The sequence below is a fragment of the Lathyrus oleraceus genome, unplaced genomic scaffold (assembly GCF_024323335.1).
Source record: "Lathyrus oleraceus cultivar Zhongwan6 unplaced genomic scaffold, CAAS_Psat_ZW6_1.0 chrUn0038, whole genome shotgun sequence".
NCBI classification, from domain to species: Eukaryota; Viridiplantae; Streptophyta; class Magnoliopsida; order Fabales; family Fabaceae; genus Lathyrus; species Lathyrus oleraceus.
Window position 1 is genome coordinate 85,369 of NW_026112429.1, and position 14,877 is coordinate 100,245.

Below are 14,877 nucleotides of genomic sequence, written 5' to 3' on the forward strand. Positions count from 1 at the left end.
GTATCTCAAACAATGCCCAAGCAATTGACTGTTTTTACCTTGAAAGTCACCGCTACAACCCATTGGTTTCACAACCGTAGGATGGGATCGATACATTTATTCTATAATATTAAGTTTTGGACAATTCTTCTTCCATTGTAGAGATCTAATATCTTTGAGAACAAATAAACATCTTATAGTATACATATCATATTATGAGGCAGAATATAGAGCACATTCACTTCAACTATCCAAGTGAAAGAGTGAAAGTTAATTTACAATAAAGTTTCTCATTCTAATTACCTTAAAGAACGAGTCGTGACAAGGAATGAAAGGGAAAAAGATAAATAGAGACGCAAAAGTATATTTCTACGATCCATCGCATCATCATAGATGAAGTTATGTCTATTAATGTGTTTATCATGCGAAAATCGTAGGTTCCAATATTCTTATAATGTTTTAATGTTATAGAATTTAAACATGATTTTGAAAACTGTAACTTACTTTTTCTTCTCAACGACTCGAAGTTGTTGTTCTTTTTTTCAGGGACTAAATTAAACCTTGAATGTTTTGAAAGAGTAAAGTGAAATTTGATTATGTTGATAATAATAATAACAACATAACTCATATGCAATATAAAATACTATTGATTAGTTATATTATATAGTATAGACTTACATATTTACATGTGTAGTATCTTTTGCAAGTGCTCCCAATAAGCACCAGTGGTCTAGTGGTAGAATAGTACCCTGCCACGGTACAGACCCGGGCTCGATTCCCGGCTGGTGCACAAGTAGAGCTATGATGAACAAATTAGTGATGTTTGGTAACCTCACCAGTCATCCTTCATTTGGATGAAGTGTAAACTCCCTGGGCTCTATTTTAATTTTAAATTGTAATTTACCAGTCTCAAAAGCATAATATTATTTTCACCATAGTTTGAATTAAATTTTTCTTTTTTTGTTTGTTTGTTTAAACCACGACCATTTTAATTATTATGCATTGTATATAGGGTTTATGAACATTTAATTTAAGCATTACCCACTATCTACTATAGATTTAATTTTATACTTTGATGTGATGTTTTTTTAAATTATATTATCTCGTCTCAATGTTTTTATCTTATATGCCCCTCATCTCTTTGTCATTTTGTCTTGTCTATTAATGTTCAAACTGAACCTAAGTCTTATGCCGAGGCTATAAGTGTGACACTTCGAACAAAACCAAACAAGTCGAGTTGGGTGCCCTAGAGAGGACTGGAATATGAAAACTAGTTGACCTCCCTCCTCATGTAAAACCATTAGGATGCAAACGGACATAAAAAAGCAGGCATGACAGAGATGGTATATTGAACAATTTAAGGCCATATTGTGGCAAAAGTGTATAACATAATATAGGGACTAGATTTCTATGATACATACTCCCCTCCATCCAAAATGACCAGTGTGATTCTAGTAGTCACACTAACTCTCAAAGCACAATTGGAATATACATAAACTTGATGTAAAAAGTACATTCATAGATGGAAACCTTCAAGAAGTTGTTTATATGGAAATAACCCATGTGGCTATCTCGTCTAGACCTAACAAAGTGAGAGAGCTTATTAAATCCATATATGGCCTTAAAGAGGCGTGTAGGAAAACATATGAGAAGCTAACCACGTTCCAACACAATATCACCAAGCCGCGTATGAATCTCGCCTTAGTCATTCACATTATTGATAGTATATTGGTATGATGCGATACAAGCCGATAATTCACTTTCTAAATTTCGCACCCTCAAAGTAGTTCTCCAGGAATCCTTCAAGATCAAAAAATTAGGTCAACTTAAATACTTTCTTGGCTTTGAATTCTCCCGTTCTATCAAAGGAATTTAGATTTGTCAAATAATATACTTGCATGATCTCATTTATGACAACTTCTTTCTAGGCTCCAAACATGTATCAACACCGTCTGATAACTCTCTAAAATTTCTGCGGAACTGTGAGGCTCTATTGCCAGATGAAATTCTAGTTTTCAGACTTTGGATGTCACACTGGTTGTTATGACATCCAATTCTGCACAGACAGGGATTATGCAGAACTTAATAGTAAGTGCAGTAAATAACACAAGTAATTGTTCACCCAGTTTAGTCCAACATGACCTACATCTGGGGGCTACCAAGCCAGGGAGGAAATCCACTATTAGTAGTATCAATTCAAAGCTAAACTCACCCGTTTACAACTTATCACTTAATCCCTACCCAATGCAATTTCAATCTTAACCTAAGATCAGAGTTCCTACTCACTCCCCCTCAATCACCTCAGTGATATTAAAGACACTTTGAAGTCACACTTCAAAAACAACTCTTTATTATGCTTCACAGCTTAAATCAAGATACACAGCACTCACGCTTAAAAGCTTTGAGTGACACAACACTTACAACTCAATGAACACCCTATGCCAAAGCAATCATCTACTTGATAATGGCTTGGCTTACAAGATACGTCTAATACAAGACTCACAAAATACAGCAGTGAAGTATGATGGACACACTAACTCTTCACGCTTCAAAATCCCCGAAACTGAATGAAGGAATGCCTTCCTTTTTATATTGCAGCACCTGGGCTTTTGCACCTGTATTTTCCTGAATTTTAGGTCACACAAGTTCCCTCAAATTCAACATTTAGGTTGCTAACAAATAGGCTATTTGTTAGGTTCATTGAATGTAGCTTGGTTGTTGATTTCCTGGATTTTCTCTCACCTGTTGAATCCCTAAAGAATAGCCTGAGAAAAAGCTGAAACAGAAAACTGAACAACCTACAATTTAGCATATGCTGTCAGGCACGAATGTCACGACATTCAGCTTGACATCAAGGTCCATATGCTGAGTCTGTTTTTCCAGAAAACAGACTGTACAATTTGCTGACCTGTACATGATCAAAATGACCATACTACAGTAACAACTTACATTAGTAAATGTCAAAGTGTCCAACTTAACATTTACACATTTGGCCTTAAGTTAGTTCTGTTATTCTCTTGAAGAACAAACTAAGTTATATGCTGAAGTATAGCAGAACACCACTCTGCCTAATCTTCACCAGCTGCTGTTAATGATGAATGTCACAACATCCAGTTTGACATTCAGTCAGTAGGCCTTATGCCAGGTCTGGTTCTTCCTTGATAACCAGACTGCAAATGAATACTAAGTTCTAACAGAACTTCTGTTCCTTAGTATTTGTTGACAGGTATGAATGTCACAGCATTCAATAATCCTGTGTTAGCTAGTTCTGCAGTAACTACAATGTAGTCACATATACATGTCATGACATCAGTCAAGACATTAGTGTTTTACCATATAATACAGCCAATTTAAACACCTACAAACTCCCCCTTTGGCAAATTTTTGGCTAAAACACTTTGATCCCCATAACAGAGTTCATAGCAGCGGAATAATACTAGCTAATACACTCAGAGTGGCAGCATACTCACACACATGGAAGTTAAATAAAAACTTCACATAGCAGCACACACATATTAGAAGTTGCACCTAAACTTCAACATCAGCTGCAGGGGGGGGGGGATCTTCAGATCTGTCATGAGAGTCTGTTGTGGAGACCCACTCTGTTTGTCAGGGGTATTGGTGATTATTACTCCCCCTTTTTGTCACAAATGTTGCCAAAGCCAACAACATAGTCAGAGCACAATGACAGAGATCCAGACTTGGTTTTACTTCACAGTTTCAACCAAGTTAACATCCACTTGATCTTGCTTCACAGCTTCGATCAAGTGATCACCCACTTTTGCTTTACAGTAGGTACCACCATATCAGATGCCATGATTTTGTTTCTGACATCCAGAATCACTCCTGCATGAACAACATCCTTGAACTCCTGCAGGTACAGAGCCCTTCTCTCTGTTGGGTGTCTCCTTACCCTCTTGTATACACCCTTGTTGCAAGCAGCATAGCTATGATCTGTTGACCAATCATAGCCTAGTACAAATTGTTTAATAGGCAGAGATATTAAACAATTTATCCCAAACAGCAGTGGTTGCTATAAGGTCTCAGAGAGACATATTCCCAGTTTGCTCCTTAAGTTTTCAAACTGAGTAGCATCCAGAGCCTTTGTAAATATGTCAGCCAGTTGAAGATCCGTGGCTACATGTTCCAAAGTGATCACCTTGTCTTCCACCAGATCTCTGATGAAGTGGTGCCTAATGTCAATATGTTTGGTCCTGCTGTGTTGGATGGGATTCTTGGAGATGTTGATGGCACTGAGATTATCACAGAACAATGTCATGACATTTTGAGTGACATTGTACTCAGTGAGCATTTGTTTCATCCAAACCAGTTGGGAGCAACTGCTTCCAGCAGCTATGTATTCAGCCTCTGCAGTGGACAGAGAGACACAGTTCTGCTTCTTGCTGAACCACGATATGAGGTTTTCTCCTAAGAAGAAACATCCACCTGATGTGCTTTTTCTGTCATCAGCACTTCCAGCCCAATCAGCATCACAGTATCCAGATAGGACAGGCTCAGACCCATGTGAGTACAGCATCCCATAGTCACACGTCCCATTGATGTACTTGAGAATCCTTTTGACTTGATTCAAGTGGCTCACCTTGGGCTCTGCTTGGTATCTGGCACACACTCCAACTGCATAAGAAATGTCAGGTCTACTTGCAGTTAGATACAGCAGACTACCTATCATGCTTCTGTACAGGCATTGATCAACACTAGGCCCTCCATCATCTTTGGTTAGCTTCAGATGAGTAGGAGCTGGAGTCCTCTTGTGCCTGGCATGATCCATACCAAACTTCTTAACTATGTTCTTGGCATACTTGCTTTGGGAGAGAAACATAGAGTCCTCCATTTGGTTTACTTGCATTCCAAGGAAATAGGTCAGTTCTCCCACTAGACTCATTTCAAACTCAGATTGCATCTGGTGAACAAATTTTTTAACCATTTGTTCTGACATTCCACCAAAGACTATATCATCAACATAGATTTGAGCTATCATGATTTTGCCTTCTTCATCCTTCACAAACAAGGTTTTATCTATGCCACCCTTTCTGTATCCATTTGAGGTCAGAAATTCAGTTAACCTTTCATACCAAGCTCTGGGTGCTTGCTTCAACCCATACAAGGCTTTCTTCAACTTGTATACATGCTCAGGTTGGTTAGGATCACAGAACCCTTTGGGTTGTTCCACATAGACTTCTTCATTCAGGTAGCCATTCAAGAATGCACTCTTCACATCCATTTGGAATAGCTTAAACTTCAGGATGCATGCTACCCCCAACAGCAATCTGATGGACTCAAGTCTAGCCACAGGAGCAAATGTCTCATCAAAGTCTACTCCTTCAACTTGAGTGTATCCTTGAGCTACTAGTCTTGCTTTATTTCTAGTAATTACTCCTTTCTCATCAGATTTGTTTTTGTAGATCCACTTGGTACCAATGATGTTGGACCCTTCAGGTCTTGGAACCAGCTCCCATACTTCATGCCTTGTGAACTGCTCGAGTTCCTCTTGCATGGCAATGATCCAGTATTCATCAGTCAGGGCTTCTTTCACATTCTTTGGTTCAACCTTGGAAACAAAGCAGGAATTTGAGTTTATTCCTCTTGACCTGGTAGTTACACCACTGGTGGGATCCCCTATGATAAGATCCTTAGGGTGGTCTTTCTGAATTCTGGTAGATGGCACTTTGGTGGGTGCTTCTACTTCACATTCAGGAGGAGGTTCCTGTACTTCTTCAGGCTTGACTGGACTGTCAGTTGGACTATCAAGGAATGTTTCAACATCCTCCATGACATCGGTTCCTTCCTCTTTATCATCCACAATGACATTTATGGACTCCATCAGGACATTGGTCCTGTAGTTGAACACTCTATAGGCTCTGCTGTTAGTGGAGTATCCCAGAAATACGCCTTCATCACTTTTGGGATCTAGCTTCCTTCTCTGTTCACGATCTGTGAGAATGTAGCATTTACTTCCAAAAATATGAAAGTACTTCACAGTGGGTTTTCTACCCTTCCATATTTCATACAGAGTGGAGGAGGTTCCTTTTCTCAAGGTGACTCTGTTGTGAACATAGCACGCGGTATTCATTGCTTCAGCCCAAAAGTGCATAGGGAGCTTCTTTGCATGAATCATTGCTCTGGCAGATTCTTGAATAGTTCTATTTTTTCTTTCAACTATTCCATTCTGCTGAGGAGTTATAGGGGAGGAGAACTCATGGCTTATTCCTTCAGATGAGCAAAACTCATCAAACTTGGAATTCTTGAATTCAGTACCATGATCACTTCTAATCCGGACCACACAACTGTCCTTTTCCCTTTGAAGTCTTATGCACAGATCTTTGAAGACATCAAATGTATCTGACTTCTCTCTGATGAAGCTTATCCACGTGTATCTGGAATGGTCATCAACCACCACGTAGGCATACTTCTTCCCACCAAGACTTTCAACCTGCATAGGTCCCATTAGGTCCATGTGCAGCAGTTCCAGAACTCTGGAGGTTGTGGAATGTCCCAGCTTTGGATGTGACATCTTGGTTTGCTTGCCCACTTGGCATTCTCCACAGACTCTTCCTTCATCAATCAGAAGCTTTGGCATTCCTCTGACTGCTTCCTTGGATATGATCTTCTTCATTCCCCGTAAGTGGAGATGTCCAAGTCTTCTATGCCACAGCTTCACCTCCTGTTCTTCCTTGGCTGAGAGCATGTTGTGGAAAAGTTAGAGAGATCAGGTTCCCACAGGTAGCAGTTGTCTTTGGACCTGGTTCCTCTCATAACTTCCTGATTGTCACCATTTGTCACAATGCACAGCTCCTTAGTAAACTGAACATGAAAACCTTGATCACACAGCTGACTTATGCTGATGAGGTTTGCAGTTAGTCCTCTTACTAACAGCACATTGTTCAGTTTTGGCACTCCAGAACAGTCCAGTTTGCCCACACCTCTGATTTTTCCTTTGGCACCATCACCAAAAGTCACATAGCTGGTGGTGTGAGGTTGAATGTCTACCAGTAGATTTTCCATACCAGTCATATGTCTTGAGCATCCACTGTCAAAGTACCAGTCTTCTCTGGAAGAAGCCCTTAGGGCAGTGTGTGCTATCCTAGCATACCATTGTTGCTTCTTAATGGGAACACATCGCTTACGTGTTTTATGCTTAGGTCTGACATGTGAGGCTCTGTTAGGGAAGCCATGAATCCAGTAGCAGAAGGCTTTTATATGTCCAAGCCTGCCACAGTGGTGACACCTCCAATTCTGGTATATTCTCTTCTGATGATCATTCATCCTAGCTCCTCGATGTTGAGACATTGGCTTTGACATCTGCTTGAACTTCTGAACTCTAGCCTTTGGGCGTATGTGGTCAGCTCTTTTTCCAAATCCTAGCCCAGATTTGGTTCCAGACTGCTGTCCCACCTTTAGAATTTCTTCCAAGGTGTCAGTTCCCTTATTCATCATTCTGATGGATTTGGTCATCTGATTCAGCTTGGAGGTCAGCAGGGCTATCTCATCATTTAGCCCCTCTATGGCAGACAGTTGCTTCTGTCTCTCATCTTCCAGTTCCTTGATGAGTTTCTTCTGCTTTTCTCCTTGTGCACGCACTTCTGCACTGGTGGTACACAGCTTCTTATATGCTGCAGCAAGTTCATCAAATGTCAGCTCATCTGCACTTGTGTCATCTTCAGAGACACACACTGGTTAGTGCAGTGACATGTTTGGCAGATTCTCCTTCAGATTCACTTTCAGAATCTCCTTCAGACCATGTGATAGCTAGCCCCTTATTTTGCAATTTGAGGTAAGTAGGGCATTCAGCTCTGACGTGTCCATACCCTTCACAGCCATGACACTGGATTCCCTTCCCATGGTTGAACTTCTCCTCAGAAGTTGATCTTTTCTTAATGTCAGTCGGGATGTTCTTGACATTAGGTCTACCTCTTTGATCAATCTTCTTCATGAACTTGTTGAATTGCCTCCCAAGCATGGCTAAGGCTTCTGATATACTTTCATCACCTCCTGTATATCCTTCTTCTGACTCCTCTTCAGCATTTGATACAAAGGCTATGCTTTTCTTCTTCTCAGCATACTCACCTAAGCTCATTTCAAAGGTTTGGAGAGAACCAATGAGCTCATCTACCTTCATATTGTTGATGTCCTGAGCCTCCTCTATGGCAGTGACCTTCATAGCAAACCTCTTAGGCAAGGACCTGAGAATCTTTCTTACAAGTTTCTCTTCAGTCATTTTCTCACCTAGTCCACCAGAGGTGTTTGCAATTTCAAGAATATTCATGTGAAAGTCATGAATAGTCTCCTCCTCTTTCATCCTCAGATTTTCAAACTTGGTTGTCAACATCTGAAGTTTGGACATCTTCACCTTGGAAGTACCTTCATGAGTTACCTTGAGGGTATCCCAAACTTCCTTACCTAGTTCACAATGGTGCACCAGCCTGAAGATGTTCTTAGTGATTCCATTGAACAGTGCATTCAAGGCTTTGGAGTTTCCAAGAGCTAATGCCTCTTGTTCCTTGTCCCAATCTTCTTCGGGAATCTGCACACTGACTCCATCTTCATCAGTCCTCGTTGGATGTTCCCATCCCTTGTTGACAGCTCTCCAGACTTTGCTGTCTAGAGACCTTAAGAAGGCTATCATGCGAGGCTTCCAGTCATCATAATTAGATCCATCCAACATGGGTGGTCTGTTTGAGTGTCCTAAATCCTTGTCCATGGTACTAGAAAGTAACTTCCCTAGATCTCACCCAGAACTTCACAGGCAGGGTGCCTGCTCTGATGCCAATTGAAATTCTAGTTATAAGACTTTGGATGTCACACTGGTTGTTATGACATCCAATTCTGCACAGACAGGGATTATGCAGAACTTAATAGTAAGTGCAGTAAATAACACAAGTAATTGTTCACCCAGTTCAGTCCAACATGACCTACATCTGGGGGCTACCAAGCCAGGGAGGAAATCCACTATTAGTAGTATCAATTCAAAGCTAAACTCACCCGTTTACAACTTATCACTTAATCCCTACCCAATGCAATTTCAATCTTAACCTAAGATCAGAGTTCCTACTCACTCCCCCTCAATCACCTCAGTGATATTAAAGACACTTTGAAGTCACACTTCAAAAACAACTCTTGATTATGCTTCACAGCTTAAATCAAGATACACAGCACTCACGCTTAAAAGCTTTGAGTGACACAACACTTACAACTCAATGAACACCCTATGCCAAAGCAATCATCTACTTGATAATGGCTTGGCTTACAAGATACGTCTAATACAAGACTCACAAAATACAGCAGTGAAGTATGATGGACACACTAACTCTTCACGCTTCAAAATCCCCGAAACTGAATGAAGGAATGCCTTCCTTTTTATATTGCAGCACCTGGGCTTTTGCACCTGTATTTTCCTGAATTTTAGGTCACACAAGTTCCCTCAAATTCAACATTTAGGTTGCTAACAAATAGGCTATTTGTTAAGTTCATTGAATGTAGCTTGGTTGTTGATTTCCTGGATTTTCTCTCAGCTGTTGAATCCCTAAAGAATAGCCTGAGAAAAAGCTGAAACAGAAAACTGAACAACCTACAATTTAGCATATGCTGTCAGGCACGAATGTCACGACATTCAGCTTGACATCAAGGTCCATATGCTGAGTCTGTTTTTCCAGAAAACAGACTGTACAATTTGCTGACCTGTACATGATCAAAATGACCATACTACAGTAACAGCTTACATTAGTAAATGTCAAAGTGTCCAACTTAACATTTACACATTTGGCCTTAAGTTAGTTCTGTTATTCTCTTGAAGAACAAACTAAGTTATATGCTGAAGTATAGCAGAACACCACTCTGCTTAATCTTCACCAGCTGCTGTTAATGATGAATGTCACAACATCCAGTTTGACATTCAGTCAGTAGGCCTTATGCCAGGTCTGGTTCTTCCTTGATAACCAGACTGCAAATGAATACTAAGTTCTAACAGAACTTCTGTTCCTTAGTATCTGTTGACAGGTATAAATGTCACAGCATTCAATAATCCTGTGTTAGCTAGTTCTGCAGTAACTACAATGTAGTCACATATACATGTCATGACATCAGTCAAGACATTAGTGTTTTACCATATAATACAGCCAATTTAAACACCTACACCAGACATTTGTATAAATTAAAGAAACATAGACGCATTATTGTAGAATACCAAAACAAAACCTATCATCCCATACATCGTTCAATAACCCATCAAGTTTCTTTACAAGACTGGTCTCATTCACTTCCATGTTGCAACTCGAGTAATCAAGTATCTCAAACAATGCCCAAGCAATTGTCTGTTTTTACCTAGAAAGTCACCGCTACAACCCATTGGTTTCACAACCGTAGGATGGGATCGATACATTTATTCTATAATATTAAGTTTTGGACAATTCTTCTTCCATTGTAGAGATCTAATATCTTTGAGAACAAATAAACATCTTACAGTATACATATCATATTATGAGGCAGAATATAGAGCACATTCACTTCAACTATCTAAGTGAAAGAGTGAAAGTTAATTTACAATAAAGTTTCTCATTCTAATTACCTTAAAGAACGAGTCGTGACAAGGAATGAAAGGGAAAAAGATAGATAGAGACGCAAAAGTATATTTCTACGATCCATCGCATCATCATAGATGAAGCTATGTCTATTAATGTGTTTATCATGCGAAAATCATAGGTTCCAAAATTCTTATAATGTTTTAATGTTCTAGAATTTAAACATGATTTTGAAAACTGTAACTTACTTTTTCTTCTCAACGACTCGAAGTTGTTGTTCTTTTTTTCAGGGACTAAATTAAACCTTGCATGTTTTGAAAGAGTAAAGTGAAATTTGATTATGTTGATAATAATAATAATAAAAACACAACTCATATGCAATATAAAATACTATTGATTAGTTATATTATATAGTATAGACTTGCATAGTTACATGTGTAGTATCTTTTGAAAGTGCTCCCAATAAGCACCAGTGGTCTAGTGGTAGAATAGTACCTTGCCACGGTACAGACCCGGGGTTCGATTCCCGACAGGTGCACAAGTAGAGCTATGATGAACAAATTAGTGATGTTTGGTAACCTCACCAATCATCCTTCGTTTGGATGAAGTGTAAACTCCCTGAGCTCTATTTTAATTTTAAATTGTCATTTACAAGTCTCAAAAGCATAATATTATTTTCACCATAGTTTGAATTAAATTTTTCTTTTTTTGTTTGTTTTTGAATTAGTTTGTTTAAACCACGACCATTTTAATTATTATGCATTGTATATGGGGTTTAAGAACATTTAATTTAAGCATTACCCACTATCTACTATAGATTTAATTTTATACTTTGATGTGATGTTTTTTTAAATTATATTATCTCGTCTCAATGTTTTTATCTTATATGCCCCTCATCTCTTTGTCATTTTGTCTTGTCTATTAATGTTCAAACTGAACCTAAGTCTTATGCCGAGGCTATAAGTGTGACACTTCGAACAAAACCAAACAAGTCGAGTGGGGTGCCCTAGGGAGGACTGGAATATGAAAACTAGTTGACCTCCCTCCTCATGTAAAACCATTAGGATGCAAACGGACATAAAAAAGCAGGCATGACAAAGATGGTATATTGAACAATTTAAGACCATATTGTGGCAAAAGTGTATAACATAATATAGGGACTAGATTTCTATGATACATACTCCCCTCCATCCAAAATGACCAGTGTGATTCTAGTAGTCACACTAACTCTCAAACCACAATTGGAATATACATAAACTTGATGTAAAAGGTACATTCATAGATGGAAACCTTCAAGAAGTTGTTTATATGGAAATAACCCATGTGGCTATCTCGTCTAGACCTAACAAAGTGAGAGAGCTTATTAAATCCATATATGGCCTTAAAGAGGCGTGTAGGAAAACATATGAGAAGCTAACCACGTTCCAACACAATATCACCAAGCCGCGTCTGAATCTCGCCTTAGTCATTCACATTATTGATAGTATATTGGTATGATGCGATACAAGCCGATAATTCACTTTCTAAATTTAGCACCCTCAAAGTAGTTCTCCAGGAATCCTTCAAGATCAAAAAATTAGGTCAACTTAAATACTTTCTTGGCTTTGAATTCTCCCGTTCTATCAAAGGAATTTAGATTTGTCAAATAATATACTTGCATGATCTCATTTGTGACAACTTCTTTCTAGGCTCCAAACCTGTATCAACACCATCTGATAACTCTCTAAAATTGCTGCGGGACTGTGAGGCTCTATTGCCAGACATTTGTATAAATTAAAGAAACATAGACGCATTATTGTAGAATACCAAAACAAAACCTATCATCCCATACATCGTTCAATAACCCATCAAGTTTCTTTACAAGACTGGTCTCAATCTCTTCCATGTTGCAACTCGAGTAATCAAGTATCTCAAACAATGCCCAAGCAATTGTCTGTTTTTACCTAGAAAGTCACCGCTACAACCCATTGGTTTCACAACCGTAGGATGGGATCGATACATTTATTCTATAATATTAAGTTTTGGACAATTCTTCTTCCATTGTAGAGATCTGATATCTTTGAGAACAAATAAACATCTTACAGTATACATATCATATTATGAGGCAGAATATAGAGCACATTCACTTCAACTATCCAAGTGAAAGAGTGAAAGTTAATTTACAATAAAGTTTCTCATTCTAATTACCTTAAAGAACGAGCCGTGACAAGGAATGAAAGGGAAAAAGATAGATAGAGACGCAAAAGTATATTTCTACGATCCATCGCATCATCATAGATGAAGCTATGTCTATTAATGTGTTTATCATGCGAAAATCATAGGTTCCAAAATTCTTATAATGTTTTAATGTTCTAGAATTTAAACATGATTTTGAAAACTGTAACTTACTTTTTCTTCTCAACGACTCGAAGTTGTTGTTCTTTTTTTCAGGGACTAAATTAAACCTTGCATGTTTTGAAAGAGTAAAGTGAAATTTGATTATGTTGATAATAATAATAACAACATAACTCATATGCAATATAAAATACTATTGATTAGTTATATTATATAGTATAGACTTGCATATTTACATGTGTAGTATCTTTTGCAAGTGCTCCCAATAAGCACCAGTGGTCTAGTGGTAGAATAGTACCCTGCCACGGTACAGACCCGGGTTCGATTCCCAGCTGGTGCACAAGTATAGCTATGATGAACAAATTAGTGATGTTTGGTAACCTCACCAGTCATCCTTCGTTTGGATGAAGTTTAAACTCCCTGAGCTCTATTTTAATTTTAAATTGTCATTTACCAGTCTCAAAAGCATAATATTATTTTCACAATAGTTTGAATTAAATTTTTCTTTTTTTGTTTGTTTTTGAACTAGTTTGTTTAAACCACGACCATTTTAATTATTATGCATTGTATATAGGGTTTATGAACATTTAATTTAAGCATTACCCACTATCTACTATAGATTTAATTTTATACTTTGATGTGATGTTTTTTTAAATTATATTATCTCGTCTCAATGTTTTTATCTTATATGCCCCTCATCTCTTTGTCATTTTGTCTTGTCTATTAATGTTCAAACTGAACCTAAGTCTTATGCCGAGGCTATAAGTGTGACACTTCGAACAAAACCAAACAAGTCGAGTTGGGTGCCCTAGAGAGGACTGGAATATGAAAACTAGTTGACCTCCCTCCTCATGTAAAACCATTAGGATGCAAACGGACATAAAAAAGCAGGCATGACAGAGATGGTATATTGAACAATTTAAGGCCATATTGTGGCAAAAGTGTATAACATAATATAGGGACTAGATTTCTATGATACATACTCCCCTCCATCCAAAATGACCAGTGTGATTCTAGTAGTCACACTAACTCTCAAAGCACAATTGGAATATACATAAACTTGATGTAAAAAGTACATTCATAGATGGAAACCTTCAAGAAGTTGTTTATATGGAAATAACCCATGTGGCTATCTCGTCTAGACCTAACAAAGTGAGAGAGCTTATTAAATCCATATATGGCCTTAAAGAGGCGTGTAGGAAAACATATGAGAAGCTAACCACGTTCCAACACAATATCGCCAAGCCGCGTCTGAATCTCGCCTTAGTCATTCACATTATTGATAGTATATTGGTATGATGCGATACAAGCCGATAATTAACTTTCTAAATTTAGCACCCTCAAAGTAGTTCTCCAGGAATCCTTCAAGATTAAAAAAATAGGTCAACTTAAATACTTTCTTGGCTTTGAATTCTCCCGTTCTATCAAAGGAATTTATATTTGTCAAATAATATACTTGCATGATCTCATTTGTGACAACTTCTTTCTAGGCTCCAAACCTGTATCAACACCATCTGATAACTCTCTAAAATTTCTGCGGAACTGTGAGGCTCTATTGCCAGACATTTGTACAAATTAAAGAAACATAGACGCATTATTGTAGAATACCAAAACAAAACCTATCATCCCATACATCGTTCAATAACCCATCAAGTTTCTTTATAAGACTGGTCTCATTCACTTCCATGTTGCAACTCGAGTAATCAAGTATCTCAAACAATGCCCAAGCAATTGTCTGTTTTTACCTAGAAAGTCACCGCTACAACCCATTGGTTTCACAACCGTAGAATGTGATCGATACATTTATTCTATAATATTAAGTTTTGGACAATTCTTCTTCCATTGTAGAGATCTAATATCTTTGAGAACAAATAAACATCTTACAGTATACATATCATATTATGAGGCAGAATATAGAGCACATTCACTTCAACTATCCAAGTGAAAGAGTGAAAGTTAAATTACAATAAAGTTTCTCCTTCTAATTACCTTAAAGAACGAGTCGTGACAAGGAATGAAAGGGAAAAAG

At 38.1% G+C, this 14,877-nt stretch overlaps 2 non-coding genes across 2 annotated transcripts; both read left to right on the top strand.

Annotated features, from left to right (window-relative positions):
- The first annotated feature begins 698 nt into the window (after window positions 1-698).
- Window positions 699-769, top strand: TRNAG-GCC (transfer RNA glycine (anticodon GCC)). Its single transcript has one exon. It is a non-coding gene; the product is annotated as a tRNA-Gly (tRNA).
- A 12,348-nt stretch (window positions 770-13,117) lies between these two features.
- Window positions 13,118-13,188, top strand: TRNAG-GCC (transfer RNA glycine (anticodon GCC)). Its single transcript has one exon. It is a non-coding gene; the product is annotated as a tRNA-Gly (tRNA).
- The last annotated feature ends 1,689 nt before the right edge of the window (window positions 13,189-14,877 follow it).